Source organism: Cryptomeria japonica, chromosome 3 (genome assembly GCF_030272615.1).
Source record: "Cryptomeria japonica chromosome 3, Sugi_1.0, whole genome shotgun sequence".
Taxonomy (NCBI): Eukaryota; Viridiplantae; Streptophyta; class Pinopsida; order Cupressales; family Cupressaceae; genus Cryptomeria; species Cryptomeria japonica.
Genome location: NC_081407.1, coordinates 161,101,143 through 161,115,991, shown reverse-complemented (window position 1 = coordinate 161,115,991; position 14,849 = coordinate 161,101,143). Strand labels below are relative to the sequence as shown.

The following is a 14,849-nucleotide window of genomic DNA, read 5'->3' as shown; positions in this document are numbered from 1 at the left end:
AATCTTGACTTAGAGTGTGGACTCAGTGTGGAAGCAACCACTGAAATATTAAAGAGCATTTCGAGTTTCGATTACTGCCTTGAGAATCACCATCAGTTGCAATGTTCTCTCTCTGCTCCTTGGAAGGAAGTCAAGTGAATGCTTTACCCAGAGTTGCACTATCAACATTTATTCAAATTAATCCTTATGCTAAAGTGGTGCCTTAACTACCTAAGAACAATGCCAAATCTGCTCCAAGGAAGTGAAACGTTAACACTTCAAGTTTCCAGTCAATTCCAATTTATTGGAACATAAAATAGGGCCACAAGTTGATTTAATTGAACATATGATACAAACATCTGACATGCCAACAATGAAACCTTAAGTTGCCTTCCACCTCTGAAAAACCTCAAATGGGTGAAGCTCCAAAAAGAACTTAATTTCAAAAATAAGATACAACTACTCCAGGGATTGTGTCTTGCTTCACCAATTCATTCAATCACAGCATTTCAGAGTGAGAAACAGTTGATGCCATCTAGAGAAAAGACTATGCCTTTGATCAAGGCATAAAACTTAAATGATGCAGATCAAATTTTATATATGAACTTTTGACAAACAAGAAAAAGAAATCTTACACTGGGAAAATTCAATTAATCCATCCATCCATCAAGTATTAATACATCCAAATTTAGCTGGAAAGATTGCCTTATGGGAATCCTATATCTACTGAAAAAATACAATAGGCAATATTTCTTTGGTTATGGGAGGTGATATATTATTTTTGCTATCTTCATATTTAGAACATATGGTGTTGCTGTAATCATAGACAAGGAGATTATACGTAGTTGTAATATTAAATACATGCTTTGTTTCTATTATTGACTTTCCAACAGTTCACAACTACAGCTATGTATGAAGATTGCATAAAAACCTGTTAAGCTGGCAGCAGCATGTTGAGACTTTATATCTAGATTGTTTCCATCTTTCTTTTATGACATAGGATCTTTTTATGTCATCACAGTTATTTTTGTTGTCAAATAATCTTGACATTTTGTTTTCATCAGTTCTCTGAAAGTCTAAAGCTATTTTTATCTTATATCATGTGATCTATGCTAAGAGCGATTAGTTTGACCCTAGCAATTGCTATTATTTCCAGAGGATTTATAAATCAATTATTTTATTTTGGGTGAGACTAGTCCAAGTGTTGAGAATAGAATTTGCTCGCAAGATTTCAATAGTCATAAACTCAAACTTAAATTACCGCAAATAGCAGCACAATGGAATGTGGAACTGGAGACTACAAGAAAATTCTAATGTAGACAATCACAATGAAGCTCAATAGTTTACCCTAGTGAAACCCAATAATTGGGAAACTACATGATCCAGATCGTCGCTTCTTTTTGCTTTACAAGAATTGCTTGCAAGAGAAGAGAAGTCTTCAAGTGTGGCAAATATTCTGCTGCTTCTTATCCAAATCTGAAATGACAAATATTGGGCTTACGCGTTATTTTTTGGGTCTTCAAGTGTGGCGAAATAGAAGAGAAGTCTTCATAAGTCAAGGGAAGTACATAGTAGAGATTATAATAAGATTTCAAGTGTTAGAATCTAAGCCCCTTGTTATCTTGAGTTGACTACAAGTTTAGAACCAGATTTGGTGCATCATTTTGTGTACAAGAAATCAACAATTTCCTTCATGTACTTGGTAAATACTAGACTTGATACTTGCTTTGCAATGAAAACATTAAATCCATATATAGTTGTTCCAAGGCAAGTTAACTAAACTACCACAATAAATATGATTTGATATTTGAAGGGCATAATTATTATAGGTTGAAAACTGTTGGACTAAGAGTTGATGTTGCATGGCTTTGTGGATTCAGACTGGATAGATAATGCTAGTCACTTCATGGTTTAAGCTTAGGTATAATATCATGGTACAACAAGAAACAGGCAGTAGTTGCATTAAATTCAATCGAGGCAAAGTACATAATAGCTTCTTCTAGTAGTTGTGAGGCCATCTAGCATTGCAAGTTGAGAGCAAAACTTATTATTCAAATGTTGGAGCCAACAATAGTATACCATGTTAAACAGAGTTGCATTAAGTTCTCTAAAAATTTAGTATTTCATGGTCACTCCAAACATATAGATATTTGCTATCATTTTTTAATAGACAAAGTTTAGAAGAGAACAATAGTTCTTTGGTGCATTCATTTAGATGAGCAAGCTGTAAACATTTTGAAAGATAGGTTTGATAGAGAACACCTTCCTTGCAAAGAGGAAGTGTTAGTTTCTTCATTGGTCACTCAATTGTTGTTCTGCTACAGCTAGCCATAAAAATTAGCAAAAAACTAAGACTTTTGGGGGGCGTTGAATCTTCTTTAGCCAGGCATTAGTTTCAATCCTTTGTTTAGTGAAAAAAGATGCTCGAATAGCCATGTATAAGTGTGGTGGATTCCTAGAATTAGGCACATATAATTAGTGATAGTTGGCACTGTCTTGTACTGTTTTATTTCTATTTATTTATGTTTTATTCTGGGGCACTGGAGTTTTTTTTATTTTATTTTACATGAGCTTCTATATAACAAATAAAACAATAATAGACCCCTGATTTAAAGCACTTTTCTTCTGCTTTGGTGTGCCCAAGTTTTTGAGGTTTTGTTATTGACCTTGGGCGCCCACTTTTGTAAGACAGAAAATTTCAAAACAATACGATTTTTTCACACCAAAAATAATTCTGATTTCAATTTTATTTGTTGTTTTTCTCTTTTTGTTTTTAAACTTTTGGCAATGTGTGTGTGCAGGTTAATGTACTCAGCAACAATAGTTTTGATTGACTGATTGCCTTACAATTTAGATACTTAAGCCTTAAGGTCAATCTCTGAGTGCTGAATCTGCATACCATGGTCTGAATTTAAACATAAACTAAGTGCCCAAAGCAATTATTTACAATGTTTACAAAACTATTGCATCAAAAATAACTAAAAGCTAACTACAACTTCTATGCTAAAAAATAGATTGCTTCGATGCAAAGCAAGCTTATTAAATAGTACTATCCTCAAACGCTAAACCCTAACCCTGATAATCTTCAAATAGACTCCTGATAAGAATAACTACCTGTTGGTGTTGGAAATAAGCCACACCCGGACCGATGATGGACTGGTCCAAGAGGGGCCAGTAGCTCAGTGGTAGAGCACTCCAGCAGCGTATGGAAGGTCCTAGGTTCGAGTCCTAGCTGGTCCATGTCTCAACATGGTATCAGAGCCAGATCCAGGCTAGGAGCCCCAAGCACACGAAAGGTGTGGCTTAAGGGGGGGTGTTGGTGTTGGAAATAAGCCACACCCGGACCGACGATGGACTGGTCCAAGAGGGGCCAGTAGCTCAGTGGTAGAGCACTCCAGCAGCGTATGGAAGGTCCTAGGTTCGAGACATAGCTGGTCCATGTCTCAATACTACCAACTAAGACTAAACTTTTCAAAGGTTGTTTCAAAATAGCCAATATATAACTAAACGCTAAAAAAAGACTTCTCAAAATATTGTTATTTCCTAGAAAATAGTGACGACTAAAAATTGTGCAGGCTATAAATAGAATGAGCTAAAAATATAGACAATTGAATGGCTAGCTCTAAAGACAATTTTGAGAAAGTTTTCATGTTCTGTCCATGGCAATTCTCTGAAACTTTTACATTTCACCAATCTTTGTAACTTGAATCTGGAAACCCTAATTCTAGGGATATTCACACCAAATTCTAGCTGAAAATGCACCATCTTGAATGCTAAGAAACACTAACATCTATCCTTCATCACTTAAGTTGATCTCCTGCTTTTGATAAATCAAGAAATTGTTAAAACAGTGATGAAACCTGATCAGCTCTTAAATAACAGCCAAAACAATGATCTTGTCATGATTTGAAAAACAAGCAACCAAATGGTATAACAGTGGCATGGTGGATGAAAACCTTGGGCACCCTGCTAATGTAAATCTAAATATCTGAGTTTCTGAAAGATGTAACCTTGCTGGTCTGAGGTACTTTCGATGATGTTCAGTGATGTTGGTCACTAGAAATCAAATGGAGACTGCTGGAATGATTGAATGCTAAAGGGAATCACTAAAATCTGCTACTAAAACTAGCTGAGATCAGGCATTTAAATCAAGGATTGATGATGACTGCTAAGTGTCAATGGAAACCCTCTTTATTGTGTTGAAAACGGATAGCTAAGTTAGGATTATATTTTAACGATGCCTAGTGGCAATTAAAATATTAATCATATTGTAATAAGGTTAAGTGATTACATGTCTAATAGGGCTGGGGCCAAAATGAAACGTGGTATAACTTGCAATTTATGTAGGCCCCAAATTGGGCGCCAAAAAGGGCAAACTTAAAATATGTAAAATGGCGGCAGTTTTGTTAAAGCCGACTTGGGGAAAACTTGAACATGAAACTTGAACATGAATCTTGTATATAAACAAGATTCATTTCACACTTCAAACATATATTATCTTCATCAAGAAAACATACCATAAGCCGTTAGCCTTATGCGAATTTAGTCAGCGAACTTGGAAGGATAGAAAGCGATCCAAGTCTTCATGCTGCTGCAAGTCGATCTGATCATTGAGCGAATCCATTGGGCAGCTTGCTGGGCAAAGTCTTGTCCTATACTTCAGCTATCTCCTTCTCCAAGTGATGTCGATATTCTGCTCTCTCTAAAGATATACTACAGCTGCATATACTTGGTTTGAATCTGCCCTAGATTGGCACTACAATCAGATAAGTAATCTGATATATACTGTTCATGTAATCTGCTTATAAATAAAGGAACTGATCTGAATCTTAGATGCTGGATTTTTTTTTTCCTCCAAGAGGGAGGTTTTCCCAGGGTATTTGTGTCTTGTGTCGTGTGCTTTATTGTTATTTCTGCTTATTCTCAGTCTGATTATAATTTAATTAATTAGATTAACATCTAATTGCCTAAATTTAACATATTGATCAAAACCCCTGTTGAAATTATGAAAGGTGCTGCTTTTAAATCAAATGATGCTGGATGAATGAAGTGATGGAGGTTTGTTAATCACACCTATCACCACATATCTCTGCCTTTGAAACACCCAAAGATAGACCTGATTTTTCTGCCCTGAGTGCCCCATTTGTAAAATTTGCTTTTTCTGCCCTCTTGGCAATTAAAAGATAATATAACTGCAAGTTTTTGAATTCCAAAATTTGTCTAACCCTGTTATGGCATCTGCCATTGTATACAAATGCAGATTTTTCATAATATAAACATGTTGGCCTGTACATGTGCATATACCCTTCAATACACTTGCAGGTTTTGTGTTTTAAAATTTGTTCTTCAAAATTTATGTTGTGTGCACCAAACAACCATGCCTGCATCCTTTTAAAATTCCAAACTGTCCTTCACCTTTAATAGTGCACACCTATATATGTCAATGCACACTCTTGCATTTTTTAAATCTGATTGTGTTGTCATTGGCCCACCCTTTACCCCCTTGCAAATATCTCAACCAAAAAAATCTCTCTGCTCTCACTCTGGCACACGCTTACCAATAGTGCCTGCAAATTTCACATAAAAACTCTAAGAAAAATCAATCTTTCCATTGTATACTGTGTGCCACTCAATACAGCAATATTTTACAGTTTTCAAAAAATATCTCACCCTTATAGGACATGCACTAGACCATAAAATTGTCTGGAGTGCTCTAAACAGCTGTCTGCATTTTTTGACAACTCAAAATATGTGATCTCCCTTTATTGGTGTATGCCTGTGAGTATCCTCACAGATTTCGACATCAAAACTCATCACACATTCATCGTGACATGTGCCTGAATGTGCTGGTTTAGATCTTGAACTTCAAAAACCCGGCATACTCATTTGAGCGTATGCACCCTGCTATCGACTTGCAGATTTTTCAACTTTCAATGTGCTCCTCCCTTATGTGGCACATGCCATTCCTACAAGATTACAATTTCCAAATTGAAATTCCAGTTATTCACTATAATGAATGCACTTAAAAGTTCCTTTTCATGATTCCTGCAAAAAAGAAATACACACACAAGATAAAGTCTGAAACATGACTCACGTTTGGGCAAACAAGGCTTAACTTTTGATATGAAACAATACAAAATATTTTTGTATAGATAGGGGGCTCCAGATGAATTTGATGATTCTATGACTTTTTCTCTGATCATGGTTAACCATCTAAAAAACCTTGAAAATCTACTTCACTGATTTGAATCCATTTGTTAGGTGTGCACTTTTGCTCTACAAATGCACCAATATGCTATAAAATTGACTTTAAACTTGCACTTATGATTTCCTTTATATAGTTGTGCACTCATCACTAAGTGTGTACTTGACAACTATACTTCTTCAATATTTGTCCTTTATACAGGTATGCCCCTCCACCCAAGCGCGCCCCTGACAATGAGGGTTTCAAAGTTTGATGTGAGCTTATAAAATTCTTTGTTAAGGTGCACCCTAGACTGCATTTCAAAAAATTTGCCCAGGCAAGATATGCCTTATTTACAGAATGGAACACCAGTGGACATGGTATTAAATCCATTAGGGGTACCTTCACGAATGAATGTAGGACAGATCTTTGAATGTTTGCTTGGTTTAGCAGGAAAACTAATGAACAAACATACACCTTGAAAGTTCTCTTGGTGAAGTGTACACAACGACCCCTCAAAATCTACCTATGCTATTCAAGCTTTGCATTTAAAATTTGAATTTTCCTTTGTAAGGTTTGTCAATGCTCCCAAGCTCACACCTAATAACCAGGTTTTTCTAACATTGATTTTTCCTTTATTGGGATGCATCCTTGCTCCTAGGCACACACCTATACATTAAGCATTGAATTTTCAACATGAACTTGCCTCCTTTATGAGGTGTGTCTCACATGTCACATACATGCTTGATAATTCATGGCAAAAATTACTCTCTACACATAATCACATGCTTGCCTCCACACCTAGCTATGGATTTTGTAAACCAATCACTTTTTCCCTTTATGAGGTGTGCCCTAAGTTTCAAGCGCACAACTATATATTGGTCGAAATTCATTCATAAGGTGCATTTTCCTCGAGCCACATGCACCTATAAATAGGATATTTGACTTCACATAATTTCGATTGTGTGGTGCACACTTTGCTCTATTTTTTATAAACCAAAGTTTGTCCTTTAATCAAGTCATTGCTTAGACCCTAGGCACACACCTACAAATAGAAGTCATTGAACATTTGATTTTCCTTCTTTGAGGTATGTCTTCAGGTCCAAGAACACACCCAAATTCAAAACTTCACATGTTAAGTTGAATTTTGATTTCTTCCTTTTATAGAGTGCACACCTAGATGTTAGTGTGTACAAAACCTCCTATCAATGCCACCAACTTTGGTGATATGCCTTCATCTCCAACCTTTAGCCATTTTTAGATTTAAAAGCTTTTGTCTCAAAGGTGCACCTGTGTCAATATTCTTTAGCAGCAACTAACCCTTCTTGATCAGCAAATGATTTGAACCACCAAATTATATGACCCTATGAAGATTAGAAGACAACAAAGGACAACGAGACAAAGAGAATAGACAAGGTCTGACACATATTTCACTTAAGACTGCTTAGGACAATGGCTCTCTAGCTTGAAACTTGACATAATATGAAAATCTTGTATGAACCCAACACCCTGATGTAGAAAACCATCAACTCGTCAATTGCTTAAAGAATAAAAGGGCCAAAGACCTCCATGTCAGCATGACAATGAGGAAATCTCCATGGCAATGCACAATTGAGCTAGAATGATATTAGCATTGGTGACCCCTCGGAAATTCTGGTGGTAACAATTAATGCTATGGTATGCTTCATTCAACTGGATTCAATCCGTTCAGTTAATCCCTATGAGCATCACTTGAAACAATAATGCTAACTTGTGCTAAGTGGACCATACATGCTCATGGAAGATTGGCCATTTAAGTAGTCAATCATTGATTGAATCACTTGTATACTAAATATTGCACACAGTTAGGCGGGTTCCTGTTGATGAATCCAAGATAGAGATGCAGGAAGCTAGAGGTGAAGAGGAAGGTTGGACAGAGGTGAAGAGGAAGAGAGACAAGAGAGTAAAGGGGGAAATTTCTTTCAATATGCTCCTCCGTTCTCATGATAAGGGTGGAACCAAAACCAGTATGTATTGTTTGGCCTGTTAAGGGGTCTTGCACGTTGGTGCCTTGTTGGTCTGGGGAGGGAGCTCCCTTGATGTAGCCTCACCTGTTTGGGGCCAGGTTTAAATCCCAATATATTAATATAAATAATCAACAATTACCGATCAAAAAAAAAATATTGCACCCAGTTGACTCTGAAAAGCAACATTTAACACATTAACATTTTCATTTTGGCTTCAAAACAAGTCTTGATCATAACAGTAATTTTTGATTTAAATAAAAAATTACAGAAATAGCACCCCCACAGTCAAATCCAGCCTGCAGAGTTAATCAACATAAGATATTCAGTATAATATGATACCAAGTTGATAGGTGGGCAACTAGTACGTATAAGAAGCTCAAAATAAAAGAGATGCAGTTAGAAAACTAAGGAAGGGTACAGTCCTAAGGAGCTAATAATTGGATTGACAAAAACTGTAATCAATGTGAGTGCCATTATTAGTTTGGAGAGTATATAAGATTGATTGTGAAGAATAGCTCAGAGCCCATCCCTCCTCTCCTAATTTCCATTGCTTCTCTTAATTTCCTCCTATTATAATTGTTCTCTTTGGAAAGAAGTTTGTTGACCTCTCAGTGGATATGATGTCTAGTCATGGACAAATGTTCCATGAGAGCTGACCTGCCAATGCATTTTTTGACCATGGTGCAGATAGCACAATCAGTTACACAAACTTATGAGTGCCACACAAACACTCACTTTTTCAGACTGCGGTGTCTTGAAGAAATCATCATTAGTCCTTTAACTTTAGGATACATAACAGATTATTAACTTTCTCAAGCAGTTTAAAGGAAGTCAAGATGACCTTTTTCTTCAAGATTTTAGAAATCTTATTTGATAGGCTTCAACCTTTTGCACATCTCAACCTTTCCCAGCTTGCATGAACATCCTTTTAAAGTCAATCAAATACCCATGCATTCTAAAAACCTGAGGCAGGTGAGATTTCTCGTTTGATCCGATCATCATCACAGACTCAGAAAGTTTGTGTGGCAAGAATCCTTAAAACACCTGCTATCTGGACCAGATGATAATGACAACACCTGATGCACTATGGAACCATCAGGTTTCCTGTGAGAAAGAATGCTCAGGAAAGGATTATCATGTTCCAACTTCTTAGTGAAAAGAAGCATCGGCTAACAGATAATGAATTTAAGCAGCAAATTTTGAGAAAATGAAGACAGAACTCCTACTAATTGGAGCACAATTTTACTACTATATTTTTTCAAAGATAGAAAACCTGTGTTCCACGGGTATTCATTCCCTTGGGAAAATCCAGCTGTTTCTGTCCCTGGGACGTTTCAAGGGTGCAGGGATGACTAGGAAACATTCCTGTGGCTGTCTTTTACAAAAAAATAAACAGAAAATGTTTCAGAAATGGACAAAAACGGGCAGGCGATGGCAGAACACGAAAGCCCTGCAGTGGAAAACAGATTTTTTTTGAAAAAGAACAAATCTATGGCCACTCTTAACAGTTTTGACATCATTAATAATATCTATGAATGTAAAGATCTATATGAACAAAGGAACTCGGTGAAGATATCTGCAACATGATCCTGTATGGCATAGAATTGTCAATCAAATCTCTTTGTTTTAGGCAGTTTGCCTATATTTAAGGCAAGCAGAAAAAATGAGATTCATCATAACCTTCACCATATTTATTGTTGCAATGCAACATTGTAGCCTGTGTTTACTGCAGGAAAATCATGCAATTGGAATTTGTTTTGCATCCAGACGAAATCACATGGATTAGATTCCTGTCAGTGTATCTCTATATTTATTGGTTGTATTCCAAACAATGTTCCACAGGCGTCGGGGATGCAGGGACACTGGACGGGGATGGGGGGACAAAGGGCTTAAGTTTCGGGGACGGGGGGATGTGGGCCTGTGGAACACTGAATTTCCAACAAACAAACTTTTGCTGATATAATGAGGATTATAATCATTACCATCCCCAAAGAGCAGCCTGGTCTATTGGCCAATGCATGAGAATATTAATTCCATACGTGGGTATACTAAAAAAAGAAGCTTTCCCCTCGATCATTATAAGTTGGCAGATCCTAAAATTAGCATTGGTATGAAATGTTATAAATTTGTTCCTAATATTATAACAGAAAAGAGAAACAAGCAAAACATGTCAGCAGATTCTACACTGTCGACTCTCATGTGAATTCTCAATTCAGCTCTAAATTTTTTATGTTATATAATATAGTTCTATAATGTATATGATGAATGTCTAATATGTGAATAACTGAAATTCCCTATACTTTAAAATATTCCTACTTTTTTTAATTGCCATCCCCTAAAAAAGGCCTTTCCCCAGCCATACCAGAAACACATCCGACTGTCCCAAGCACCTCCATCTTGGAAACTTCATGGAATATACTACAAAACAATATGAACTATTTTTCTGTCTAACCAGATTCAAACATGTTTTCTTGAAGTTCTATGCAAATTCCCATTATTGACATATCTAACAGGTGACTTTACCATCCCAAATTATACAAATAACTCAATTACAAGCTCGTAAGAGAAATTCCAAATCTGAATCAGGCTCAACAACATGCCATAGAAAGCAATGCCTGCCATTTTCGCCTATCAATGACTACATGTACTGGAATGCATCTTGTACCTCTCCCATAAGCATCAGGACCAAGCAGACCAATTGTAAAACAGATCACAAGAAACAAAAATGTTTCAAGAACAGAAACAAAAGTAAGATTCGGCTTCTCTTATATCAGCTCCTTCAGTTTCACACAAGTGAACCTTTGTAGTACACAGACATAATAAAGGCAATGCTTCTAAGCGTAACACTGATCCAGCATAGATGGTGCAGTCCTCATAATCTCAGCTTGCAAAATGCGTTAGTGTTACAATTTACCAAGTGACATAACATCCTCACGTAAAATTCCTGTTCAAAAACCTAAAAAAGATGACAATGTCGCAATTCAAAATGCTATTAAGAGTCCACAGCTCATCCTTCCCACTGCAAATAGCATAACTCTTAGTTTCCGACTCTCTCTTGATGAGATTATAAAACATATCACAAGAAAAGAAAATGTTTCAAGAATGGAAACAAATGTAAGATTCAGCTTCTCTTCTATCAGCTCCTTCAGTTTGACAAGTAAACCTTTGGAGTACACAAACATAATAAAGGCAATGCTTCTAAGCGTAACACTGATCCAGAATTGATGGTGAAGTCCTCATAATATGAACTTGCAAATGTGTTAGTGTTAAAATTTACCAAGCGACACAGCATCCTCATGTAAAATTCCTGTTCTATAACCTAAAGATGACAATTTAGAAGTTCAAAATGCTATTAAGAGTCCACAACTCATCCTTCCCACTGCAAAGAGAATAACTCTTAGTCTCCGACCCTCTCTTGATGAAATTTGTTCAGTATTTCTACAGTGCAGAGCTAAAGACTAAAATTTGTGGGCTGAAATGGCTGAAGAGACTTTAAAGGATAACTTCAATTTAACCCTTCTTTTTCTGGGCCTGTTGTGTTTTCTTTTGCATTTGTTGCCACAAAGCAACTACATTTCAAGAAAAAAATGCTGCAAGATCAGATTTAACTGGGGTTTGTATTGATCCTTCTAAACCTTACACGAGCTTAAACCCCATATTTTATATCAATGTTTTTGCTTTGCAGATTCAATTAACCAAAAAAAAATTTAAAAGCACTAATGTTTTCAAGTGTTCTCAGTAATTTATAAGTTTAAAATCTGAGGCGTTATACAAGCGGTGAAATTAACCCTTGCAATGACAAATTAAGAGGGTTTTTAAACAGAGTAGCGAAATTTAAAACACTATTTGCCATAATTGCAATATAAGGCAGAGATATAGTCATAGGTAAAAATACCTTTGAAAAAGAAGAATGGATTGCTCTCACTGTCCCGAGTATTGAAGTAGAAGTAGTATAAATATATATGTTGTGTGGAATATTGTCTGCAACTCTATCAATATATTGCAAATAGGATTAATACATGTTAAATCAAATATTCACTGCAACTTTACCAGCACTTTGCCAAAAAATACATCTGCTACCTCTTTTTACTTTAATTGTATAAATTCTTGGCCTGACCAGGCAGGATTTGAGGAAAAAATATTTGGAGGTGGTCACCTGGTTTGGACAAGTATAAGGTTGAGTTTAGAGACAAATAAGTTACCCGTACAAGTAAGCAATATGAGATCGTTTTAGGCACAAATATAGTAGTAACCTTGTTATTATATTAGCTGCAAGCCCAACCCTGCAGTCCCAAAAAAAAAATTAAAATTCTAGTTGTGTTTTGATGTATAGTGTTTTTTATTAAAGTTGGTGAGGTTAATAATTTTTAAAAAAATTGAATGTAGTATTTGCTGTTTAAATTCAGCAATTTGCTGTCACCATTTCTTAAAAGAATTGAACAAAGTCTTTAGTGTTGAAATGCAATCCTCATAATCTAACCTTGCAAATGCTTACCAAATGACACAGCATCCTCACGTAAAATTCCTATTCTATAACCTAAAGATGACAATTTAGCAGTTCAAAATGCTATTAAGAGGCCACAGCTCATTATTCCAGCTGCAAAGAGCATAACTCTTAGTTTCCAACTCTCTCTTGTTGAAATTATAAAACAGATAACAAAAAAAAAAAATGTTTCAAGAACAGAAACAAAAGTAAGATTCAGCTTCCTTTATATCAGCTCCTTCAGTTTCATAAGTAAACCTTTGGAGTACACAAACATAATAAAGGCAATGCTTCTAATCTTGACCCTGATCCAGCATTGATGGTGAAGTCCTCATAGTTTGAACTTGCAAATGTGTTAGTGTTAAAATTTAACAAGCGACACAGCATCCTCACAAAAAATTCCTGTTCTATAACCTAAAGATGAATTTTTAGCAGTTCAAAATGCTATTAAGAGTCCACAGCGTATCCTTCTCACTGCAAAGAGCATAACTGTTAGTTTCCAACTCTCTCTTGATGAAATTCGTTATTTTTTCCTCCAGTGCAGAGTAAAGATTGAAATTCAAGCACTGCAATGGCTGAAAAGACTTTAAAGGACAACTTCAACTTTAACCCTTCTTTTTCTGGGTCCGTTGCATTTTCTTTTGTTTTTGTTGCCCCACAGCAACTACTCTTCAAGGAGAAAAAAGCTGCATGATCAGATTTAATTAGGGTTTGTATTGATCCGTGCACAAGCTTAAACCCCATATTTTATATCTCAATATTTGCTTTGCAGATTCAATCTAAACCAAAAAAACATAAAAAGCACTAATGTTTTCAAGTGTTCTCAGCACTTCAAAAGTTTAAGATCTGAGGCGCTATACAAGTGGTAAAATTACCTTACAATTACAAATTAAGAGGGTTTTTTAGACAGAGTAGTGAAATTTAAAACACTATTTGCCGTAATTGCAATATAAAGCAGAGATATAGATATAGGTAAATACCTTTGAAAAAAAAAGGAAAGGATTGCCCTCACTGTCCCGAGTATTGAAGTAGAAGTAGTATTAATATAGATTGTGTGGAATATCGTCTGCAATCTACCTATATACTGCAGCTAGGATTAATATATGTTACGTCAAAGATTCTATGCAGCTTTTCCAGCATACCACCAAAAAATACATCTACTAACTATTTTTACTTTAATTGTATAAATTCTTGGCCTGAGGGCAGAATTCGAGGAAAACAAATTTGGAGGTGGTCAACTGGTCCAAACGAGTATAAGGTTGATTTTAGAGAGAAATACATTAGCCATACAAGTAAATGATATGATATGACACTTATTGGCTAAATACAATTTAGTTGTTATAAGCGGATTTTTAGGAAATCCAAAATAATTAGTTTTCACTCCCGCACTTTTCACTCCAGTTAATAAATGAATATATGTGTATATCAGAGAGCGTATTTATGTGTATATCTAGCAAGTTAATTTAGTGAACCCTAACAATAATTTTATTTTTTATTTTTTAACTTGAGTTAATTGATTTTATAAGATTTCTATAACTCAGGCATTTTTATTTTTTTTAAGGGTAAATGCTATCAAGATGGGGATAGCGCCCTATATTGATATTCAAAACACATTACATAGTTGTATATGCCTGTGGAAACCAAAACAAGGACACATACGTCCTTCAGGCATAATTCATAACCAAACAATCTATCAAATAGTTGTCATGTATGACCTGAAAAAAATAAGCCATACAACAACCAAAGATAGCCCGACAAAAAATATGGATTTGTTCCTCCACTCATTTATCACAGTAAACATCCATAGGAATCACGTGGATTTATAAGGAAAGAAGCACAGGTTCTAGATGTTTCCACCGCCTTTCTCCAAAATTGATTAAGCTCTGAGAATCACTGAATAGGAACTGTCATGTACTTAGACCACCAACCCGTCGCCATAACCATAGTAAAGTTAGGAGAATAGGCCGAGGAGGGGTACCATGTCTATGTGAACTCATCTTTTGTTGCCTTCTCACCATCCAAAGGACAATTTCCTCGACCTGAGCCATTCGTATTAGGGTCTGATATCAGATTCTATCAGTCCTCTAACTAATAAAGGTGCATTTGTATTATCAAATACCATCGACTCAAGGGGGGAGTCAATGCCTAAGTTAGCAAGTGAGTCAGCTAACCGATTCCCCTCTTAATATATATGCTT

General features: G+C 35.9%; 1 protein-coding gene across 6 annotated transcripts in view; it reads right to left on the bottom strand.

Annotated features, from left to right (window-relative positions):
* The window catches only part of LOC131031036 (methionine aminopeptidase 1A), a 75,964-nt gene extending 62,056 nt beyond the window's left edge, over window positions 1-13,908 (bottom strand). The window contains exons 1-2 of one of the 6 annotated variants that reach the window (XM_057962043.2): window positions 13,633-13,908; window positions 12,065-12,150 (exon numbers count right to left, since the gene is read on the bottom strand). The gene's annotated coding sequence lies outside the window, so the exon portion shown is untranslated. Of the gene's footprint in view, window positions 1-12,064; window positions 12,159-12,249; window positions 12,332-12,371; window positions 12,391-13,632 lie in introns of those variants that run through there. The other 5 variants (XM_057962042.2, XM_057962047.2, XM_057962046.2 and 2 more) reach the window with 5 other exon arrangements.
* Between the last annotated feature and the right edge of the window lie 941 nt (window positions 13,909-14,849).